Source organism: Vitis riparia, chromosome 12 (genome assembly GCF_004353265.1).
Source record: "Vitis riparia cultivar Riparia Gloire de Montpellier isolate 1030 chromosome 12, EGFV_Vit.rip_1.0, whole genome shotgun sequence".
In the NCBI taxonomy this organism is placed as follows: domain Eukaryota; kingdom Viridiplantae; phylum Streptophyta; class Magnoliopsida; order Vitales; family Vitaceae; genus Vitis; species Vitis riparia.
Window position 1 is genome coordinate 4,029,763 of NC_048442.1, and position 24,852 is coordinate 4,054,614.

The following is a 24,852-nucleotide window of genomic DNA, read 5'->3' on the forward strand; positions in this document are numbered from 1 at the left end:
TTCATTTTTTGGTTATGTCATTTGATCTTTGCATAACCATATATATCTTCCATGTATGCCAATAAATGGATGGAAGGTTAAGCCTAGTGTTGAGATTCATTTTCTGGTTATGCACTATAATTAATTATACACTTGAATGCAGGAAGGTGTCATGCAAACTCACGATGAAGAAACACGAAAATTTTTTAAACACTCAGGTGTCCATTGTGTGCTTTCTCCTCGTTATGCCAGCAACAAGCTTAGCATTTTCAAGCAACAGGTGTGGAATAATTTTCTTACATTTGTGATTTGAACTATATGCTAATAATCAAAAGTAATTATTTTAAGGGAAAATTTTGGTGCTTACTGACCTTTTAGTCCTATTTATTTGCCCATGTAGCATGTTTTTACAAAATTTGCATTCTTATTAACTGATTGATATCCTTCCTTCTAGTCCAGGTAGTGGGAACCCTTTTTACACATCATCAGAAGTGTGTGCTTCTGGACACTCAGGCTTCTGGAAACAACCGGAAAATAACTGCTTTCATTGGGGGTCTAGATTTATGTGATGGCCGATATGACACTCCTGAGCACAGGCTCTTTAGTGATCTTGACACCGTATTTTCAAATGATTTTCACAATCCTACATTTCCAGTAAGTGATTATTATACATATCCAGAGATCTTTTGCATGATTGCTCTTTATGATTTAATCTTGGTTGTTGAGTTGGATTGATACCAGCACTTAAACACTGTGTAATGTGTAAATTATAACTGTTCCATGGTTTGTCCCAGCATTAGGAATTTATTGACACAAGTTAATTGTAACAGGGCATAAAATTTTCAAAATTAAATGTTTTTCTGCTTTTAAGTACTTAAGCTATCCCAATTGGCTTGTTTTAGGCATATATTCCATAATAGTTTCTTCATCTCTATAGATAGTGATAAGTTCTCTCTCTCTCTCTCTCTCTTTCTGTGTTCTCTCTTGCTCTCTCTCTTTTTGTGCTGTTACATGATTTTGAAGCTGGAGCTTCCTCCACCCCCATCCAACTCTTGCCAAGGGCTGTTCTTTTTGTGAATAGAAGGTTGGTTGGTCCTTTTGTACTGTTGTACATCTGTCCTGTTACCCATCCACGATAGATGGTGTGTTTACCCTTTAACCAAAGGGCCTTGTCTTCCCAAGTATTAGCTTGGTTTTCTGTTATGCATCAATGGAGGATGATGTGCCTTTTTTAATCTAATGACAGTGCCCACCATATGCTGACCACCTAAATCCCCAGCTTAAGATGTCAATGCTACTGCAAATATTCTTGGAAATGCATGCCTATCTATATGGGTGTATGTTAATTAACAAAATATCCTTGCACAACTTCTATATGTAGCTTAGCACTTATGCACATGCAACTATGTCCTTGAGAGAAACTATCAACATCATCCACTATGAACATCTTAGTTTAGCCCTTAGAAATGACCCAGCATGTTTCATCCTATAAACATAATAAAGCTGATTGTCTCCACCAGTCTGTTTACTAAGAGGCAAGGTTGTTAGCTCCCATAAGGAGTTCTTACTCGGTGTACACTATCTTCCATCAATCACACTGCTCTGTCTTATGACGTCCTTTGATAAAATTTTGAAAGGGATATGAAAGCTAAAAGCTGGAATTAGGATTTTAAATAATTCATCCACATTGATTTCATTGATTTACAACCTATGTATTCAAGCTGTATAGTGAAGGAAACAGGAAAGTATTCCAAGGAAATAGCAACAGATAAAGGAAATAGGCTAAGCAAATAAAAACAAATTCCTACAATTACTCTAACTTTCCTATCTTAATATAAATATACAAATCTGATTTCATTTTCTATTCAATTCCATGATTTTAGTCCATAATCAAATCAGAAGAAATATTCCCTGCTTTCGAATACTCCCCCTCAAGCTGGTGCATAAATATTATGCATTCCCAGCTTGTCTATCATAGGACTAAACATGGTGTTTATGAGTGCTTTTGTGAAGACATTTGCTAGTTTCTGTTTAGTAGACACAAAAGGAGTTACAATATGCCCGGTCTCAATTTTCTCCTTTATGAAGTGTCCATCCACCTCCACATGCTTAGTCCTATGGTATTGGACTGGGTTGTGAGCAGTATTGATAACAGCCTTATTGTCACAATGGATAGTTGTTGGTTCTTTAGGCTCCAATCATAGCTCCTTGAGAAGATTTTTAATCCATAATGCTTCACACTGATCTCATTGATTTACAACCTATTTATGCAAGTTGTACAGTGAAGGAAAAAAGGAAATATGCTAAGGAAATCGCAACAAATAAAGGAAATAGGTTAAGGACATAAAAACAAATTCCTATAATTACTCTAACTTCCCTATCTTACTATAAATATACAAATCTGATTTCATTTTCTATACAATCCCATGATTTTAATCCATAATCAAATCAAAAGAAATATTCTCTGCTTTCCAACACTCCCCTCAAGCTGGTGCATGAATATTGTGCATTCCCAGCTTGTCTATTATAGGATTAAACATGGTCGTTTATGAGTCCTTTTGTAAAGACATTTACTAGTTTTTGTTTAGTAGACACAAAAGAAGTTACAATATGCCCACTCTCAATTTTCTCCTTTATGAAGTGCCTATCCACCTCCATATGCATAGTCCTATCATGTTAGACCGGGTTGTGAGCAATACTGATAGCATCCTTATTGTCACAATGGATGGTTGTTGGGTCCTTTAGGTTCTAATCGTAGCTCCTTGAGAAGATTTTTAATCCATAATACTTCACACTGATTTCATTGATTTACAACTTATTGATTGGTGTTGATAATATTACATTTTTTATTGCAAGTGTTGCAATCCTTAATGGTGAAACTCCATTGATTTTCTTCTAGGTGAGACTCCTATAAGGCCTTAGTGAGATTTTAGGGTTTCCATCTCTTCAAAATTGTATATTTTTTCCCTCTATTTTTTTAATTTTATTTTTCTCTACCATAAACTTTATTCCTTGTTCCTCTCTTCACACCTAAAAATAAAAATCCTAGCCCATCTATCTGAGTGTAGGCAGCCATCATAGGGTTGTCCTACAAAACTTATTAGAGCCAGGTTCTTGGCTTAAAGGTGTAACTTATGCAAGCATGAATTCCAAAAAACACTTCTAATAATCAAGATGCCGCTACAATACACTTAGAGGAAATTTCAACTACAACAATCTTATCTAGATGCTATAATACAACTAAATAGCCAACTTGATGAGATCATGAAGTTGTTAGAAAAGAGTCAAGAGAAACGACCAATTGAAGATGAGATTACAACCATCAATTTAGACAATCCCCAAGTAGATCACACGAAGAACAAGACAATTTTATGATGGGGAATCAAAGAAGAGGCAAACTCTTTGAGCAAGATGATGATGTGACAAAAAAGGTACGCCTTGAAGTTGCTGAATTTTATGAAAAATTAAATCCAACAACTTTTCTTGATTAGATTATATCGATGGAAGATTACTTTGATTGGCATGAAATGCCCGAAAATAGAAAAGTTCATTTTGTGAAGGCAAAGTTGAAAAGAGCAGTATGTCTATGGTAGCATAATATTGAGAATCAACTTCATAGAACTAGACAACCACCAATAGACACATGGGATTAGATGAAGTTGAAGATGAAAAAACACTTTCTCCCAACTGATTATGAACAACTCATGTACACAAAATTGTTTTCCTTAAACAAGGTACTAAGTCTGTTGAAGAATTCCGTGAATTGAGCATTCAAAATTAAGTGTGGGAAAGTGATGCTCAACTTGCAACCCATTATAAAGCTGGATTTCTAATGGAGATTCAATTTGAGATGATAGCTGCACACACTTATATTGTAGACGATGTTTATCAACTAGCCCTCAAGTTGAAGAAATCCTCAAGTTTTGGGTTTCTATATGTCCAAGTTCATAAATTGGGAGCTCTTTCTCTAGCCAGACAACAATCAAACCTTTAAGCACATCAAGCTTCAAAACTTCTAATCATGTAAATGGTGGGGGCAACAATCAATAGACTTTGAATGTGGCTAATAAAGACGTAATAGGGGTAAAACTTCAATGAGTATTGGGGATAGAAAAGTAGATGTGACTCCTTTATGTTTTAAGTGTGGTGGACATGGTCATTATGTTGTTGTGTGCCCAAGCAAAGGTTTACATTTTCCTGTTGAAGAACAAAATCTAAAGTAGAGAGTTACCCAAAGAAGAAGAGACCTGCAATGTAGATGAACTTAGTGAACAATGTGATTACTATGATGGTATGATAGAAGGCCATAGTCTTGTAATGCAACCTTTATTAATTGTCCTAAAGGTAAAAGGAAAAGGAGAATGGTAGCGTACTAGCATTTTCTAGACACATATTTCTTGCCAAGGGAGGTTATGTAGCATGATCATTAATAGAGGTAACAGTTTGAACATAGCTTCATAAAAGGCCGTTGAGAAGTTAAACCTTAAAATAGAAGACATCCAAATCCATTCCGAATAGCATGGGTTAATGACACCTCTATTCTAGTAAGTTTTTGTTGCTTGGTCATATTCCTTTTTTATAAGGACTTTGAAGAGTTTATATGCTATGGGGTCTTACCAATAAAAGTAAGTCGTATTTTACTTGGAAGACCTTGGTTTTTTTATAGAAGAGTTCAACATGATGCTACGAAAATGCATATACTCTCATATAATGGGTGTACGAAGATCCTTTGTCTAATGAAAGAAGTTCCTCTAATTAAAAAGTCAAAGGAGACAACCAAAAAAAGGTACTACTGTGTCAATTTGAAATGGAGAGCATAAAAACTAAAGTTATTTTTGCTTTAATGGCCTAGGAAGTGAATGAATTTAAAGAACAAGATAAGGAATATCCAACAAATGTGCATAATATCCCTGATAACTTTTTTTACTTGTGGCTTGTAAAGTTACCTAATCGACTACTTCCTATGCGTAATGTACAACATGCCATTTATTTGATTCCTGATGCACCATTACAGCAGAACATGCTGAATTGAAGAGGCAAGTTGATGAATTACTTACTAAAGGCTTTATTCGAGAAAGCTTGAGTCCTTGTGGAGTTCCTACTCTACTAACAACAAAGAAGGATGGGTCGTGGCAGATGTGTGTGGATAGTCGTGCAATCAATAAAATCACAATCAAGTATTGATTTCCAATTCCAAGACTTGATGACATGCTAGATATGATAGTTGGATCATTAATCTCAAAGATTGATCTAAGAAGTGGATATCGTCAAATATGTATTAGACCAAAAGATGAATGGAAGACATCTTTCAAAACTAAGGATCGATTGTATGAGTGGTTAGTCATGTTGTTTGGATTAACTAATGCCTCAAGTACATTCATGTTGGTCATGACATAGGTATTGAAGCCTTGTATTGGACAGTTTGTTGTTGTTTATTTTGATGATATTCTTATCTATACTCAATCCTATGAAGATCATGAAGAACATTTAAGGTAAGTGATGCAATTCTTGGGGCTGAAAAATTTTATATTAATTTGAAAAAATGTACTTTCATGAGCCTTAGTGTTATATTTCTAGGCTTTGTTGTGTCTTCTAAGGGTGTTCAAATAGATCTGAAGAAGATCAAAGCTATTGTTGATCAACGAATATCGACAAATATCTATGAGGTGCGAAGCTTCCATGGAATGGCTACATTCTATTGATGATTTTTTGAAATTTCAGCTCTATTATGTCCCCGATTACTATATGCATGAAATTTGGGCCATTTATTTGGATCAAGGCAGCCAACAAGGCATTTGAAGAAATTCTATCCAAGATGGTGAACCCTCCTATTCTAGGTCCACCAGACTTTGAGAAAGTATTTGAGATTGCTTGTGATGCTTCCCATGAGAGAATTGGAGCAGTTGTTAGCCAAGGACATCCTATGGCTTTCTTTAGTGAGATACTCAATGGGGTAAAGAAAAAATGCTTCACATATAATTTAAAATTCTATGCGGTGGTGCAAGTAATTAGGTATTGGTAGCATTATCTCAATTACAAGGGTTTTGTTTTGTATTCGGATCATGAAGTCTTGCGATAGCTTAATTCTCAAAAGAAGCTTAACTCTTTACATGCTGGAGTAGTTTTCTTCAACCATGCACCTTCAATTTAAAGCATTGTGCGGGAGTTGAAAATAAAGTAGTTGATGCCTTAGTAGGAAGGCTCTTCTCTTAGTAAACATGTTAGTCACTACCATTGGATTTGAAGAATTAAAGCATTGCTATTATAATGATGCTGATTTTGGAGATATTTATTCCCCTCTTTAAGTGGTTCAAAAGCAACACAAGTTGATTTCCAGATTTTAGAGGGGTACTTGTTCTATAAAGATTGTTTATGCTTACTAAGGACTTCCCTATGTGATCATGTCATATGGGAACTTCATGGAGGTGGAATGGGTGGACATTTTGGATGAGATAAGACCATCGCTTTGGTGGAAGATCTCTTCTTTTAGCCTAGTTTGAAGAAGGATGTTTAGAAGGTTATTTCAATGCAAATATAGGGTTATATACACCATTACCAATTCCAACCAAACCTTGAGAAGACTTGGGCATGGAATTTGTACTTGGATTGCCAAGTACACAATAGGCTTTGATTTTATATTTGTTGTGGTTGATAGATTTTCCAAAATGACATATTTTATCCCATGTAAGAAGGATTCCGATGCTTCTTATGTTGTTACCTTGTTCTTTAAAGTAGTTCACTTGCATGGATTACCACAATCCATTGTTTTTGATCACGATGTCAAGTTTTTGAGTTATTTTTGAAAAGCCTTGTAGGCTAAGCTAGGTAGTCAATTAAAAATGTCAAGTTCTTTTCATCCTCAAGCTGATAGGCAAACAAAAGTTGTCAATTGAAGCCTTGGTAATCTTTTGAGATGCATTGTGAGAGATCAGTTGAGAAATCGGGATAATGTCTTGCCATAAGCTAAGTTTGCTTTCAACAACTCCATTAATCACACTATTGAGTACTCACCTTTTGAAGTGGCATATGGACTGAAACCTAAGCAAGTTGATCTTATTCCATTACCTACTTCTGTCCACACCAGCTAAAATGGTGATGCATTTGCATGTCATATACGAGATATACATGAAAAGGTATGAGAAAAAATCAAAATAAGTAATGAAAACTATAAAGAAGCAGCAGATGCACACCAAAGATATATTCGGTTTCAAGGAAACCTAGTAATGGTTTCTCTGTATCCAAAAAGATTTCATTCAAGCACATATAAAAAACTTCAAACTAAGAAAACGTGTCCATTTTGGATACTAAATGGTTGGGTGAGAATGCATATTTGCTAGAGCTTCCTTTAGAATTGCATTCTAGTCCAATATTTACCTGTTGTCCACTCAACGAGGTGGATACCAAATTTTTTTTATGAAATGGCGAGGCAAACCACACTCTAAAAATATATAGATTACAATAATAGATTTTTAGAAGCTTAACCTTGACCTTTATGCATTGAATCAAACATCTAACTCATTGGAGTCGAGTTCTTTCAAGCCAGGGGGAATTGATGGGGGAAAGTCTTTTAAAGTATATTCAAGAAAGGAAAGAAAAGGTATGACTGAGAATTAATTTGATAAAAGTGAGTTAATCCTAGTGGGATGTGTGGAAAACGTGGATGCTTTGGCTGCAAAACTTAGTTGTAAGGTCGGGAGTCTCCCCTCCTCTTATTTGGGATTGCCTTTGGGAGGTCCTTTTAAGTTTGTGGTTGCTTGGGATGGACTGGAGGAGAGGTTTCGAAAGAGATTGACAATGTGGAAAAGACAATACACCTCCAAATAAGGCAGGCTCACCTTGATTCGGAGTACTTTGGCTAGCTTGCCCATTTATTTCATGTTTGTGTTTACTTTACCTTGGACAGTTAGATTGAAGTTGGAGCAGATTTAGAGGGATTTTTTGTGGGAAGGTGGGGCTCTTGAGAGGAAACCTCCTCATGTAAGATGGGCACTTGTTTGCTTAGACAAAAGAAAAGGGGGTTTAGGGGTGAAGTGTCTTTCTTCTCTTAATAAGGCGCTTTTGTGCAAATGGAGTTGGAGGTTTGCAAATGAGAAAGGGGCCTTGTGAAATCAAGTGATTAGGGGAAAGTATGGGGAGGAGCACGGGGGTTGGTGCTCCAAGGAAGTGAGGGATGGGTACGGTGGAAAACAATTAGGAAGGAGTGGCATGTTGTAAGTAGTAGACTCTCCTTTGTGGTGGGCAATCGGCAGAGAGTGAGATTTTGGAAGGATAAATGGTGTGAAGATTCACTTTTTTTTGTTGCTTTTCCTACTTTATTTGCTATAGCTATGTCCAAGGATGCCTAGGTAAAAGATGAGTGGAGTTTCACTAAGGGAGGGGGGGTGTTGGAACCCGTATTTCTCTAGACCCTTCAATGATTAGGAGACGGATGAGGTTCATAGATTTTTATTGGGCCTCAATGGGAAGAGTGTTCCGCGGAATATGGAAGATAGGGTGCTTTGGATAGAGACTAAATGTGGGAAGTTCTCTATTAAGTCTCTTTACAAAGCCCTAGAATCAGGTCCTTCGATCTTTTTCCCATCGAATGTCATTTGGAAATCCTATGTGCAGCCCAAAGTGAGTTTTTTTTAGGTGGGAAGCAACTTGGGGGAAGGCTCTTACTTTGGAACAATTTTAGAAAAGAGGACGACCTTTAACAAATAGATGCTACCTTTGCCAAATGCATGAGGAATCGATAGATCATATCCTTCTCCACTGTGCCAAGACAAGGACTCTTTGGGTGTTGTTTTTCACTCTCTTTGGGGTGCAGTGGGTGCTGCCAGCCTCCATTAAGGCAACACCCTTGGGTTGGGACGGGTCCTTTGTGGGAAAAAGGAGAAGGGAAGTTTGGAGAGCAGACCCTTTATGTATTTTTTGGACAGTTAGAAGGCAAGAAACAAAATTGCGTTTAAAGATGATGTGTTGTCCATTCAAAGACTTAAGAATTCTTTTATTTATTTTCTTTGGTCGGAGACGAAATTGTTCATAAAAGATGGTCCTTCAACTTTGGTTGGTTTCATTGATTGGGTAGGATCATGATGAGGGTGGTTTTTGTGGCCCCTCCACTTTTGTCAACAGTTTTTTGTCCCAGGCAGGGAGGGGGGGTGCACCTATTCTATATTTTTTTGAGTCGCTATTTTAGTGTCTCTTTTGAATACAACTTCTTCTCTTTTACTTATCAACAAAAAAAGGAAAGAAAAAGTATAAATAAACTTTAAGTAGGATTAATAATAGTTGAAATTAAATTAGAATTAGTATTAGTTGGAATTAAAGTAGGATTAGTATTTGGAGTCAAATTAGGTTTAGCTAATTAGGTCATAAGACAATTAGAATTAAAGTCATAATGAGTTATTAGAATCTTAGTAGACTTTGGATTTCTTAGAGAAATCTATAAATAAGGCTAATTGATGTAAATCAAATATTGAATTGATTGATATTAATAATATGACTGTTTTATTTATTTTATTTATTGCAAGTGTTACAATCCTCAATGGTGAGATTCCATTGATTTTTTTCTAGGTGAGACTCCTAGAAGGCCTTAGTGAGACTCTAAGATTTCCATCTCTTCTTCGTCATATTTTCTTTCTCTCCATTTTTTTTTAAATTTTATTTTTCTCTACTATAAACTTTATTCCTTGTTCCTCTCTTTACACCCTAAAAATGAAAACCCTAGTCCATCTATTTGAGAGATTTTTTTGATTTTACTAATTGACAAAAGATTACGAGCAATGTTTGGAACATGAAGAATTGAATCAAGAGTAATTGATAGAGAAATTGAAACAAAACCTTCTCCACTAATAGGGATAAATGAACCATTGGCAACAAAAACCTTACCATTATTTGAGTATGGACTATAAGACAAGAAATTGTTTGATTCATTCGTCATATGATTAGAGGCTCCTGAATCAATGATCCAGGGTTTAGAAGAAATATTTTCAAATGCGTGTAATGCATAATCAATATTACCCGACTTGGCAAAATAAGATGAAGGGTTGGATGGAGATCTAGATTGACCTAGTATCTTGTACAATAGTTCTAGTTGATCCTTACTGAAGGGACTTTTGTCTGATGATCGAGAGGTTGTTTCAAGTTCAAGATCATTTGCAACAATCCCTTGGAAAGCTTTCTTGAAGGGTACCTTGCTTTCTTTTCACCTAGAGTTGGTTTCCCATCCAATTTCTAGCAAGTCTCTCTTGTATGCCTTGGCTTTTGGCAGTATTCATACCAACGGTCATCCTTTTCTCCAGATTTCTTTTGTTTCCAAGATTTAGAGGAATTAAAATTATTCTGGAGCCTCCATCTTGTTCAATTTTCAAAGCTGAGACTTCTTGGGAGATTGGACCCATCAACACTCCTTCGACCTTCCTTGACATTCATAGAATAGGTTCTTAACCAAGGAATCTACCCCTTACCTCATCCAATTTTGGTTTCAGGCCAGCTAAAAAATCAAACACTCTTGTCACATTCCAGAATTTTTGCCAAGGTTGCTGCATCTTCGGAAGTTACCATTTCAAAATGTCGAAGGAGATCTAGTTCCTACCACAATACCATCAGGTTGTTGTAGTAAACTGTCACAGAGTGATCATGTTGTTTTGTATTATGATTAGTTGTCTTCAACTTGTAGATGTGGGCTACATTCCCCTTCTTTGAATAAGTCTGAGACTCAGCATCCTACACATTCTTAGTTGTCGAGAGTTAAACAAAGGGTTCCCCAATCTCTGGTTGAATAGAGTTCAGCAACCATGACATGACCATTGAATTTTCTGCATCCCATATCTCAAATTCAAGATCCAAGTCTTTGGGCTCTTTGACAGTTCCAAGCACATATTTCATCTTCCTTCTACTTTTTAGAAAATGCTTGGCAGATTGGGACCATGAGAAAAAATTCTCTTTATTTTTCTGTTGTAATTTGAAGTGTGGGATTTTCAAAACTGGTAGCAATTTTGGGTGGATTTGAATAGGGACTAGACGTGGAGTTATTTGAGATCTCTGACATTATCAATGGAAGGAAAAAATGAATTGGCAATAAAGGCCAGAAAAAACTTCAATAGAGAAATGGCAATGGAGGTCGAGAAGAAGAAGAGTTTGCCAGAAAAATCTCTGGCTTTGATACCACAAAACCTGAAAGCTGGAATTAGGATTTTGAATAATTCATCCACACTGATTTCATTGATTTACAACCCATTTATATAAGCTATACAGTGAAGGAAAAAAGGAAATATGCTAAGGAAATAACAACAAATAAAGGAAATAGGCTAAGGAAATAAAAACAAATTCCTACAATTGCTCTAACTTTCCTTACTATAAATATACAAATCTGATTTGATTTTCAATTCAATCCCATGATTTTTAGAAGAAATATTCTCTGCTTTCCAATAGGATATATTAAAAACAGAGAAGGAGCCAAATACTGATAAAGTTAGATTGATAACAAATGCATCATTGGCAATAGGCTGCTGAGTTTAGGAAGAAGTGCCTTTGCTCAGAGTAATAGGAATATCAAAAGTATAAAAAGGGAAAAACCCTAAGTAAAAGGCTATTGTTGTTATGCCTATTGAATAAATGGACAGTATGAGGTTTTCTCTTCGATGCCTTGGGTCTTCACTAAAAGTTGTAGGTGTTATGAAGGAACAGAAATGAAGACATCTCTTCCTTACTATTTGCAATATATCATTGCCAAATGAATTCTATTGGAAGAAAATAAGGGAATCTCATTCTCTGATGAGTTTTGACTTTATTGCATGTGATATGATAATAGAAATTAGGATCCCAATACATATAATGCTCCTCACCAGATAAAAAAACCTAAAAAATCACATGTAACTGCACAAGAAGAAACTTCACAGTGGTCAGAACTCAAAGCTTCAGTAAAGCAAACATATTATGAGGACGATTAAACAAGGTTCAATTGAGAAAAAGTACAGTGAGATATTGGCCTTCTTTAAATGAGAAAGAGATAGCATTAATGATATAGCAGCCATCATTCCCAAGAATGTTCTAGCCATACTCACATTATAGCGTCTCATAAAAAAATACTCACATTATGGTGATCATTAGAAGTTCAGGTAACCTTGATGCTATGTGATACAGAACTGCAGATTGAAACCTAGAAATTATAGAGAGAAAGGAAGGTATCGATGTGGAAGGAAAAACTCAACATTCCACCATGCATTATACTGATTACATTCCCCTTTACATATAGATGATAATACTCATCTATTTTAGGGATATTTACAACTTATAAAAAAAAAAAAGTCAAAACTACCTAAAACAGAAATGGATTTGGTAACAGATTACCAAATCCCATAAAATCATGGTATAAGAAAGGATGATTTGTTAGCTGTAGATATCCTCAATCTTAGCCCTTAACATTGCTGACAAATCATTAAATTAAATCTTCCTATAATTTTACACTCCCCCTCAAGCTGGGCGGTAAATATTTATTAATCCCAGCTTGGAACTCAGATCATCAAACACCTTTCTCGATAGAGCCTTGGTAAGAATGTCAGCTGTTTGAAGGCTTGTAGGCACGTACAACATCTTGATTATTCCTTCCTCTATCTTCTCCTTTATGAAATGTCGATCAATTTCCACATGTTTTGTTCTATCATGATGTACTGGATTTTTTGCAATGCTGATTGCTGACTGATTATCACAGAACATTTTCATAGGTTCTTCATCTGAAATCTTTAATTCCTGTAACACCCTTCTTAACCATATTCCCTCACAAATGCGTGTGCCATTGCCCGGAATTCAGCTTCTGCACTTCTCCTTGACACCACTGATTGCTTCTTACTTCTCCATGTGACCAGATTGCCCCACACATATGTGCAGTACCCTGAAGTTGATTTTCGGTCTTGTACTGATCCTGCCCAATCTGCATCGCTGAACACTTCAATATCTCTTCTTTGGTTCTTCTCAAAAAATAATCCTTTACCTGGTGTTAGTTTCAGGTATCTCAAGATTCTATACACAGCCTCCATGTGTTCTTCATTTGGATTATTCATGAATTGACTTACCATGCTGACAGAAAAACCAATATCTGGTCGTGTGTGAGATAGGTATATTAGTTTACCTACTAATCTTTGGTATCTCCCTTTATCTACGGGTGCACAATTTTCCTTAGCTCCTAGTTTGGTTGTTGGATCCATAGGAGTATTTGCTGCTTACACCCAAGCATTCCAGTCTCTTTTAAGAGATCCAGGACATATTTTCTTTGTGAGACAGAGATTCCCTTTCTTGACCTTGCAATCTCCATACCTAGGAAGTATTTGAGATTCCCAAGGTCCTTGATCTCAAATTCTGCAGCTAGAAAACTTTTGATGGTGCGGATTTCCTCTTCATAATCTCCCGTTAGAATTATGTCATCCACATATACAATGAGGACAGCAAGCTTTCCTGTAGGAGAGTGTTTAACAAATAGAGTATGGTCCGTCTGACATTGGGAGTAGCCATGTTTCTTAACTACCTTTGTGAATCTTTCAAACCAGGCTCTTGGACATTGCTTGAGCCCATATAGAAATCTCCGAAGTTTACAAACTTTGTTGTGTGTAGTTTGTGTCTCAAATCCTGGAGGAATTTCCATGTAAACTTCTTCAGCTAGGTCCCCATTTAGGAATGCATTCTTGACATCTAGTTGGTGGAGAGGCCAGTCAAGGTTTGCAGCCAAAGATAGTAGAACCCGAACTGTGTTTAACTTGGCGACAGGGGCAAATGTCTCCTCATAGTCGATTCCGTATGATTGGGTGAATCCCTTTGCAACCAGCCATGCCTTGAATCGATTAACACTCCCATCTTCATTATATTTGACTGTGAAGATCCATTTGCAGCCCACTGGGCGTTTTCCAGCTGGTAATTCTGAGATTTCCCAGGTTCCATTTTTTTTCAAGTGCATGAATTTCTTCATACACAGCTGATTTCCACTCAGGTGAGCCGAGAGCTTCTTGTATATTATTAGGAACTGGATGTTGTCGAGGTTGGCAACAAATGTTTTGAACTTCGGTGATAGTCCTTCATATGACACAAATGTGTATATAGGGTGTTTTGTGCATGATCTTACACCTTTTCTCACAGCAATAGGAAAGTCACTATCATCATTAGTTTCGGGATTATAGTTACCTGATGGATCTTCACTTGATCTAGAACTTGGGTCAGACTCTTGGGTTGGCTCAAGAGATGCTTGTTGTTCCATCTCCTTTTGGTTTTGTCTCCTTCTTGAGTAGGTAATCAACTCATCATTCTTTGTTGATTGAATAGTGTCCAGATTTTGAGGAGGTGGATTAGTAGGCGGATTGTTGGTTTGATCTTGAGAAGGAGATTCTAGGAAGTAAGGAGACTCAAGGAAGAGATTTTGAGGAGGAATGGATTCATGATTTAGTGATGGGTAGGGTTGGTCAGAATTAGGAGAGAAATGAGATGATTCTTCAATATCCCAAAGCTAGTATTCCTGGATAAAGTTAGTCTCCCCCTGAATATCAGATTTGGAGAAATAAGATTGTTGCTCAAAGAAGGTGACATCCATGGAGTGATAGAACTGTTTAGTGACAAGTGAGTAGCACTTATATCCTTTTTGAGTTGGAGAGTACCCAAGGAAAATACATTTAAGAGCTCTAGGATCAAGTTTGTCCCTGTGTTGTTGATGGACATGGACAAAAGCTGAGCACCCGAAAACTTTGAATGGGATTGTTGAGATTAAACGAGTATTGGGAAAGGACTGAAGAAGAATTTGACAAGGAGTCTGAAAGTCGAGAATACGAGATGGCATCCTATTTATGAGATAGGCAGCAGTGAGGATGGCTTCACCCCAGAAAAATTTTGGTACATGGGTAGAGAACATTAAGGAACGAGCAACATCAAGAAGATGTCGGTTTTTTCTTTCGACAATACCATTTTGTTGAGGAGTGTTGACACAGGAACTTTGGTGAACTATACCCTGACTCAAGAGATAATCATTAAGAATGGAGTTGAAATACTCTTTGGCATTGTCAGTTTTCAGAATTTGGATTTTTGCTTGGAATTGTGTTTGGATCATGGTGTTGAAGGTTTTGAAAATCTGGTTTGCCTCTGATTTTTCTTTCATGAGGAATACCCATGTGAGTCTAGTGTGATCATCAATAAATGAAATGAACCAGCGAGAACCAGTAACATTTTTTTATCCTAGAAGGACCCCATACATCACTATGAATCATGGAAAAAGGTTAAGATGCTTTGTAGGATCGGTTAGGATAAGAATTACGAATATGTTTAGAAAATTGACAAATCTCACATTGAAACTCATTTGGATTTTTATTATGGAATAATGAAGGAAACAACTTCTCAAGATACAAGAAATTTGGATGACCTAACCTATAGTGCCACAACATAACTGCACTATCATTATTAGACTGACTCACAGACAAAGAAATAGGACTACTGGACACTGAACAATCAGAATGATGAGTTGATCCTTGAGGAGGATCATTAACCTCTAGAAGATAGAGCCCTGAACACATCTTAGCACTGCCAATCGTCTTCCCTGAGTCCAAGACCTGAAATTCACACAGATTTGAGCCAAACTTAGTAACACAGTTGAGATCCCGAGTGAGTTTACTAATGGATAGTAAATTGCAATTTAATTTTGGCACAAGGAGAACTAAATCAAGGGTGATGTTCTTTGAAACTCTAACAGAACTTGTACCAGCCACCTTTGAGAGTGAACCATCAGCTATTCTCACAGTTAAATTTTTATAGCATGGATTGTAAGTAGAAAAAAGCTTCTCATCTCCAGTCATATGATCAGATGCTCCCGAGTCTATAATCCATGGACTTAACTTCTCCTTTTTAACATTTAGAGCACTCAAAAAATTACCTTTTTGTGCCAAGGAACCAGTACCAACCACAGTGGGGACAGCTGTAGGCAAGGATTGGCTGAACAATTTCTGTAGGACTTCTATCTGTTCTTTGCTGAAGGGAGTGGGTTCGGGTGATGGTTTTTCATCCATGGAGACGAGGTTGCCCCGTCCTTCTTTGTCATTGGCAAACTGGGAAGGCTTCCAATCTGCAGGTTTGCCGTGAATCTTCCAGCAGGTGTCCTTGGTGTGACCAGGACGTCGGCAATGATCACACCATGGTCGCCCTTTCTTCGGTTTGTGATCATTGTTGTTAAATGGATTTCCTCTAACTGCAAGGGCTGAGCTCTCAGGATTTGTCACAGAATCTTGAGAGCCCATCATGATCTTCTTTCGACTTTCCTCTCTCCGAACTTCTGAAAATGCTTCCCGGATATTTAGTAGTGGTTTGGATCCTAAGATTCTTCCTCGTACTTCATCGAGATTCTTATTTAATCCAATCAGAAATTTGTATATTCTTTTCCGTTCAATAATCTGTTTATACCTGATTCCATCACCCGGACAGCTCCAATTGTGCTCCTCGAACAGGTCCAGCTGCTGCCAGTAGCGATTGAGTGTGTTGAAATACTGAGTCACCGTTAACTCTCCTTGGCAGAAGTTATGGAGAACACTCTCCACCTCGAACAATTCCAATGTATTCTCATTGTTGGAATACGTTTCCTTGGCAGCGTCCCAAATCTCCTTTGCTGTTCCATAGAGAAGAAAATTTTCTCCAATGTCATTTGTCATGGAATTAATGAGCCATGACATGACCATATTATTTTCAGCATTCCAGACTTTGAACTTTTCATCTGTCTTGTTTGGTTTGGCAGCAACTCCATTGAGATAATTGTCTTTGCCCTTTCCGCATATGAACATCATTACGGAATGGGACCATTGGAGATAGTTGTTCCCATTCAGTTTGTGTCCTGTAATGGGCATGAGGTTACTATCTGCACTATTATTGCTGGAAGCCATGGCTTCCTGATTGGAGGTGATTTGGGAAACAGTAGTAGTTGAATTATGTTTGCCGTATTTGGTCATATGAGGGAATTAGGGTTCAGAGAATGCTCTGATACCATATCGATGTGGAAGGAAAAACTCAACATTCCACCATGCATTATACTGATTACATTCCCTTTACATATAGATGATAATACTCATCTATTTTAGGGATATTTACAACTTATAAAAAAAAAGTCAAACTACCTAAAACAGAAATGGATTTGGTAACAGATTACCAAATCCCATAAAATCATGGGATAAGAAAGGATGATTTGTTAGCTGTAGATATCCTCAATCTTAGCCCTTAACATTGCTGACAAATCATTAAATTAAATCTTCCTATAATTTTACAGAAGGGCATGATAAAAAGAACTGAAAAGAAAGGTGTTTAATTAAAACACTTGACCCCTATTAGTGTTTATTGTATTGTAGTTTTGGAACTGTAAAAAAACCTACATACAACACTTATAATAATTGTAATTCATATTCAGAAGTTGTAACGTAAATTCTAGAAGCATTTATGAGTTTTTAAGTGAAAACATAGTAAATAGATCAAGACTTCCCCAGTTAAATGGAATCCTGATTGAATTCAGTTTAGTTGATTCCTTTGAAGTCACACCAACTGATGAGTTTCAACTAGTTATTTAATTTGGATAATCAGTGAATGACAGTGTACGGATGCATGGCATGAATTGTATGCCATCACTTATTTCCAACTAATGACTGAGCCTATTAACAGTAGACTTTTGGATCAGCATTTATGCTTTCATTTCATAGGCTTCCCTTTCTGTTTTATAGAAACAAAGGGATTGCAATGTTTAATATGTTACTGATATATCTTTTGCTGCTACTGATTTCCATTCATCGTGTATCCCTCCAAATGTTACTTTTGCTTGACATATGATCTTAGTTTTCTTCCTGATGAAAAAAGTTTTCAGAACACAGATTAAAGGAAATTATATTCCAAATACATTGTTTTGACAGTTGTGTTCCTGGTAATATGTACAGTCTCGTGCCCGTGGCCCGAGGCAACCATGGCATGATTTACACTGTAAAGTTGAGGGTCCTGCTGCATACGATATAATGACAAATTTTGAACAAAGATGGAGAAAAGCAGCAAAATGGCGTGATTTCAGGCTCAAAAAGGTCACACATTGGCATGAAGATGCTTTGATAAGGCTAGACCGCATTTCATGATAATCACTCCCTCCTCAGGTCCCACTGGTGATCATGCTGTACGCGTTACCACTGAAGAAGATCCAGAGACTTGGCATGTGCAGGTAGGGAAAAATAGGTTATTTTGAAGATCAATTACTTACTTGTATTGTCTCTTTGGAAAAGGAAAAAAAAAAAAAAAAGGATTACATATTCTGATGGTGGCTATTCTCTTGTGCTAGGTATTTCGGTCAATTGATTCAGGATCTGTGAGGGGATTCCAAAGCTTGTTCAGGATGCTGAGGCACAGGTTAGGACTACGCTTATGTGCAATCCTTGTTAATTCTGTGAGTTCTGTATCCACTGAATTAGTTTCAATCAGGTTTATGTTAGTTGGCTTTATACTTTAGTAAAATTGCTCCTTTATCTGCCCCTTTGCTTGCAGAATCTTGTTTGTGGGAAGAATCTGAAAATAGATAGGAGCATACATGCTGCTTATGTGAAAGCAATAAGATCGGCACAACACTTCATATACATAGAGAACCAGTATTTTCTTGGATCCGCATATCACTGGCCATCATACAAAAATGCAGGTAAGTGAAGTGATAGATTGCCAGTCTTGTCATCATCCTGCTAATTCCTGTTGTCTATCACAATTGCTGCACAATTGAGACATTCAGTACTACCAGATTTAAAACTCACATAAATAACATTAAGGTGAATTTATCATCTTTATATTTATTTTAAGATGTTATGTATTTTACAGTGAAATCCCTAAATAATTATTCAAGTATCTGTCAACTTGTTAATATAGCTCATGTTAGTTTGATATGCATTATGGGCTCATTATCTAACAACTTAAATTTTTGGGTCAAATTGGCATCTTAACATGATATTAGAGCTCTGGTTATGTAGAGATCTCAATTTCATGTGTCACTCAAGTTTCTTGTCTGGTTGTTCCCTATTCATTTATCTATATTCATAGATCTATGCTCTGTCTCTTCACATGTGAGTATGGGGCAGCACGTGAGAAGGGTTTTAGCCTCGTGTGCATTGTTGGGCCATTTATTTGCAATCCATGGTCTGTGATCCACCCCACGTAGGTATGAGGCTACATTTTAGGAAGGTATTAATCTGGTATGCACAATGGACGATTACCCAACATTTTAAGCTTTTGGATCAAATTTCTTCCCACATTGTTCGAGTAGAGATACATGAAAATCTTCATGATTATAACATGTGTGAAGATATATTTGGGCTGGTTCCTTTTCCAAAAAGTTGGGATTTTTGGGTTGCTGTTTTATCTGTTTGACTATCAAATTTTTAACATTTAGCACATGCAAATAATATTTGCTTTTTCTCTCTCTTTTTCTTCCGTGCTTCTCTCTATGTTTGCATGATTATAATAACTAGGCATATGGTTTAAATTCTCTCTAAAGTCCGTAGATGCTTATTCAAAATTTCCTTCAAATCTTTCTTTTGTAATTTATGGTTTTAAAGAGTTCATGTTCTTCCATGTTTTGTAATTCTACATGCTATTTGTGTGAGCAGGTGCAGATAACTTAATTCCTATGGAACTGGCCTTAAAAATTTCTAGCAAAATCAGTGCAAATGAACATTTCCGTGTCTATATAGTGGTACCAATGTGGCCAGAAGGTGTACCAACCAGTGCTTCCGTGCAGGAAATTCTTTTTTGGCAGGTTAAACAAACTTCCTTTTTCTCATGTGTTGTAGTTATTTTCTTCCTCCAGCATTCCAAGATGTGGTTAAGGTGGGATATTTCTCCAACTGAGCATGACTTTACTTTGTTTTTCATTTTCCATTTTGGTGGATATGTCACCTATGTATTATTGCCTTGCACCTAGTCCATAAGTTAGAAAGTAATCTCTAAAGGCAAAGGTCGATACAAAAGCCTCAGCTCCAACAGAACAAGGAAAAACATCCTTTTATTTTATTTATGTTTTTTGAGACAAACTTCTAAATGATCTTAAACTTGTTTACCCTCTGGAAAAAAAATCTTCTTCATCCAGAGGGATTGGAGATGAACCTGAACATAAATGTTGAGAAGTTTCTGAATAAAGTTAGCTCCAGAGCATTTAATTCATAAAAATCTGTAATTAAGGAATCTAAAATCAGAAGATAAAGGTGAAGTTTCGTGGTTTAGGGAAGGTATAGACAGTTATAGTTCTTTCAAGAGGTTGCAAACTGCTGAGGTTTTGGAAAGTTAGTGGTAGAATGGAAGATTTGCAGTAGAAATGCATAAGAAAGAATATAACATCAGATAAGATGGAACTTAAGAAAATTAGTCATCATCTTAAAAAAGGCTACAAAAATCAGAATTGAAGTAAATTTGTGGCCTATGATGATTTATATGGAAGGTAGGTATGAAAGATGTGTAGGAAGATGAGTGCATACCATCCAAGTGCATTAGAAGTGCAGATCATAGAATTTTTAGTTTAGGCTTGGGAGGTCTTAGTGACAAATGGAGATAGAAAGTATAAAATCTGGGAAAGAAGAGAATATGGAAGGCAGTAGACCATGGGAATTTTTGTTGGAGGTTGGCAGTGTATAGGACTAATTTGTTTAACAAGATCGTAAGCATGAAGACAAATGGATGAAAAGCACTTCGGTAGCATATATGTGGAAAGAAAATTGAATATAAAGCTCCACAAATTATCATGATATAAGATTACAAGTTATATTATGAAACTTTGAGTGATATTATGCAAACTCTAAGACAGGAAAGAGCAGAATCAAAGCGTGTACTTGGTGTGTTGCCCTAAGGAAATATACCATGAAGCTATTTTCTTAGGAAAATTAATTGAAAGTTTAAACGATAAGAAAGATCTCCGTATAGTGCTAATTGACATTGAGGATGCATGCAATAGGATTTCTAGGGAATTAATGTAGTGAGTTGCAGAAAAGAGAGAGGTAGGAGCCATATGTGATCAAGGTCATGGATTATGGATCTGTGAGCCTGTAAGAAGTATGACAACTGTTGGAGGGCAGACAAGTGAAATCCCAACTATTGAACTCTTACTTTTTTGCATTGATTATCGTGTAACTTACTGGGCATATTCAGGGAGATGCATCACCGTGCTTGTTGTATGCTGATATATAGTTTTAAATTTCTAATTGATGAAAATCAAGGAGTTAACTCTAGGTTAGAACTATTAGATAGATACTTCAGAATTAAAGGTTTCAAGTAAGAATGAGATGGTTGTGAAACTTTCATGGCCAGAAGTACCTAAAAGTGATGGTTTCTGTTATCACAGATCAATTATCCATAATGAGGGGAGGATCAAGGAGGATTTCTCCATCCAGTTAGTACAGGATGAATGAACCGAAGAAGCACATCTGAAGTATTATGTATTATAGAAGACCTTTCATACTAAATGGAAAATTTGATAGGATGGGCTATAAGAACAGTTATGCCTTATGGCGCATAATGTTGACAGTTAAGAAACAACATGTTTGAAAAATGAGTTTATCCGAACAAAGGATTGTAGGACAAGTGGAAATAAAAGAAAAGATAGAATAGTAAATGAATCTAATATCAAGAAAATAGAGGTGATCTAAGTTGGTTTGACTCTGATCCTTGGCTTCTGAACATTGAGCTGGACTTATTCAAATGCACATTTTTCTCTTTGTTTCCATTTTCTACCTTTGCCATGCACATATGTATAAAAAATACTTAAATAAGAAGCACTTATTTTGATCCTTAAAGCTACCAAATTTGAATGACTGCAGGGACAAACAATGAGTATGATGTACCAGATTATTGGGCAGGCTATTAATAAAGCAGGCCTTTCTGATACACATCACCCACAGGATTATTTGAACTTTTACTGCCTTGGAAAACGTGAAGCTTCATCTACAGAAAGTTCTGCTCAACAAGCAATTCTTCTGAGAACCGTGCATTGGTATGGCATTTTCCCTCTTATGTAAATCAGTAATAAGCTAGCTATCACATTTATTTTCCAAGCAAAAAACATTTCATCATGGGTTAAATATCTAATGAGGGCCACCCAATTTGAATTGTATATCATTGTGGTTAAAGTATGATGCTCCAAATTTCATACTTAACTAAGAATTTCTTTTTTAAAAAAAAGAAAAGTAACAAGTGGAAATAAACGATAGACCAGCCTATAATTCTTGTTGCTAACAATTTGTAGTTCTGTGTAATATTGGCCTTTCACACTACATATTTTGTTAGGCTATGTTTGGTTCTTAGAAATTTGAGGGAAAATGTGAGAAAAAGAAAATAAAGAGGAAAAGTAGAAGGAAAGAAGTAAAGGAAAATAAAAAAATAGATTTAAAGTCAATAAATTATTTTTGTATACTGCTTCAAACCCACTTTACTTATTTTAACTTTTGTATATAAAAATAATTTGAAAATGCATAAATTTCTAATTAATTTTAATTATATTTGATTTTCTTTCGTATTTTTAATGGTAAAGCCAAACATGAGAAAATCATTTTCCTTAGCATTTTTTTTTCTTTTTCTTTTTTGGAACCAAACATAGCATTAGTCTCATTCATATTCCAGATACATGGAATTAATTGGTACCATGGAGATTGGAATTTCTTATCAGCTAGTATCGCACAGAACCTTGCCCATATCAAAATTTTCCCCTTGTCAAGGATGTTATTATTCTAGCAGCGTAGTGCTCATTCAATATCATGTCTCTATCTTGAATTTACACCTGAGCTTGCCTTTCTTAATGCACCCTTTATTTTTCCCATTTTAGGTTGCTTAGATCACAATAGAGATCAAATCTGGCGTTTCTCTTTGTATGTGAAAAAGGAATTTGGTTTCAGCATAGTGTTGCATTTAAAATGTAGACATATCAACTTGAGAATCATATGTTCATTTATAGTTGCAAATCCAAGGTTATGGTCCAACATTATTCACCTTCATCTCTCTGTTTTTTTTTTTGTTGTTGCAGGGATTAGCTCAAAAGTTCCGCAGATTTATGATTTATGTCCATGCCAAAGGGATGATAGTTGATGATGAATATGTCTTGATAGGATCTGCTAACATTAACCAGAGATCCTTGGACGGTTCAAGGGATACTGAGATTGCTATGGGTGCTTATCAGCCATCATACACATGGTCAGGAAAGAAGACTCATCCACATGGCCAGGTTGCTGGCATTTCAAATTCTTTTGTCGCATATTGTTTTAAAACATATGCATTCATGTCTCAATATTCATCTGTTGCAACAACTATTTTGGACGCAGGTATATGGCTATCGGATGTCTCTCTGGGCCGAGCACCTTGGCACCCTCGAGGATTCCTTCTGCCAACCAGAGTCTCTAGAATGCATCAGACAAGTGAACAGCATCGCCAAAAATAACTGGCAGATATATGCAGCAGACGAGAACAAGGAGATGACAGGGCATTTGATGCAATACCCAATTCAGGTGAGCAAAAATGGAAATGTAAGCACATTGCCCGGTCATGAGTGCTTTCCAGATGTAGGCGGTAAAGTTCTTGGATCACCCACTAATCTTCCCGACGCACTAACCACATGACAATCTCATCATACCTTCAAAATGGAGTTACAGTTCATTGTCAAAGTGCAGCAGAGGAACAAAAATGGTGAGCATACTGAGCAGCTTGAGGTAAAATGAAGAGCAAGATGCTAATATCACTGCAACAAACAGTTGAGAGAGTATCAACAAGGCTTGTGAAATGTTGGGTTTCAGTGATGTATGACAAACACCTAAACGCTTATTTGGGCAATGGAAGTTTCAGAAACTTTTCACTTTCATTCTCTTTCATGTTTGAGAAAGTATTGTACGATGTTGATGACAGTGGACTGGAGTCAAATCCAGTCCGGGTCAGAAATTGAACCAGAGGGCCATTGAACCGCCATCGAACTGAACAACCCGATGATTTGACTCGGTGAAGTGGGCTGTCGGTTCGGGCTTGAATTCATTTGGCCAAAATGGGTCACGGTTTTGGGCTGAAATCAAGAGAGTGGGCTTCTGCATGGGCTGTAGCTCACAAGCATTCATGATCTGGGCCGTGCCATTCCGATGTGGGACTGACTTAGGAAAACTGAAAGAATAAAAATACAACATGGGGATTCGAGCTCTTAACCTTACCTTTAGAGGGTCACCACCGCTATGCTATTTATTCACTATGTAAGCATTTCCACATGAGCATAAAAAGGGGAAAATTCTTCGCAAAATTTTATAATAATAAAAATACAAAGAATTAAAATTAAAATAATATAATTTTTTAAAAGCTGTATATATAATATAAAAAATAAATATTATTAATTTTTAATTTCTTTACATATTTAAAAAATATATAAATTACACATTTATAACATCAACAGTTCAACCATCGGTTTGACCTATGAATCGATAACTTTTCTAATTTAATGACTAATTCAATTATAAAAATATTGACAAAATCTTGATATATGAATGTTTAATATATTATTTGAATAAAAATCTTCTTGTCTCAACTTGGATCACTTCAATAAATTAATAACTTCAATAAATATATAAGATAATAATATTTTTAAAAATTCTTAACGATCGGTGAAAAACTACATTATATATATATATATACCAAACAAAAATTATTCACAATATAATTTCTATTTTTATCAATTCACTTCTTCTCAAAATCATCGTATACTTGAAGTCTCTTTCTTTGTTTTTTTTTTCTTTTTATATTTATAATTAATAATCACCTTTTGTTTTTTTAAGAGATTAATAGGCTTTTATATATTAACTTTCTATTACCTTTATAAATTAATAACCTCGTTAAGATAAAAATAAATCATAA

The 24,852-nt window shown here is 36.1% G+C and overlaps 1 pseudogene; it reads left to right on the top strand.

Annotated features, from left to right (window-relative positions):
• LOC117926200 overlaps window positions 1-23,821 on the top strand; it is a 29,442-nt pseudogene extending 5,621 nt beyond the window's left edge.
• The last annotated feature ends 1,031 nt before the right edge of the window (window positions 23,822-24,852 follow it).